The sequence below is a fragment of the Castor canadensis genome, chromosome X, assembly GCF_047511655.1.
Source record: "Castor canadensis chromosome X, mCasCan1.hap1v2, whole genome shotgun sequence".
NCBI lineage: Eukaryota > Metazoa > Chordata > Mammalia > Rodentia > Castoridae > Castor > Castor canadensis.
The window spans coordinates 106,628,716-106,629,390 of NC_133405.1; the positions used below are offsets into that span (position 1 = coordinate 106,628,716).

The following is a 675-nucleotide window of genomic DNA, read 5'->3' on the forward strand; positions in this document are numbered from 1 at the left end:
AGACAGAATCTTGTCTTGTAGCCCAGGCTGGCCTTAAACTCACAATCCTCCTGCCTCAGCCTCCCAGGTGCTGAGATTACAATCATGTGTCATCATACCCAGCAAAACTTTTCTTATTTTCCTTTTTCTTTCCTCCTTCCCTCCCTCCCTCTCTCTCTCCTTCCCTTCCCTTCCCTTCCCTCCTTTCCTCCTTCCTCTCTTTCTTTTCTCACAGAAGCCATTCAGATGGCATCCTCTTCCTCTTGCTCTCCCACGGGGGAGAAAAATGATAGTCAATGGCAAATGGCAGTGAAGCAACACTAAGAACTGGCTTCATGTTCAGAAGAGAACACAGTCTCCAACTGTGGTTTCTGGTACTCTACACATTGAGAAAACTTCTCTAGTAATGAATTAGAGAAATGATCCCTGGAACTAGCATCTTACACTGCACTTTTGAAGAATGTGTGGGGAGTTTAGTCTTTTACTCTTGTGGGGGAGAAAACCCCAGTCTAGTCCAGAAAGCATCTGTGAAAAAGATGTTAGTTTTCTTTTTCATTTGAGGGAATATTTAAATTGCCTCTCCCCCATCTTAGGTTTCTCACTTGCAAACAACAGCATCCTATAAGCAGAAAGAGATTTATTAAAATATATTAATTAAGTAGGTAATGAACCCCAGAGAGGGTTCAAGACAATTGA

The 675-nt window shown here is 42.4% G+C and overlaps 1 non-coding gene across 1 annotated transcript; it reads right to left on the minus strand.

The window, feature by feature from the left end:
* Positions 1 to 216: 216 nt before the first annotated feature.
* Positions 217 to 421, minus strand: LOC141420001 (small nucleolar RNA U3). Its single transcript, XR_012444716.1, has one exon. It is a non-coding gene; the product is annotated as a small nucleolar RNA U3 (small nucleolar RNA).
* Positions 422 to 675: the final 254 nt, after the last annotated feature.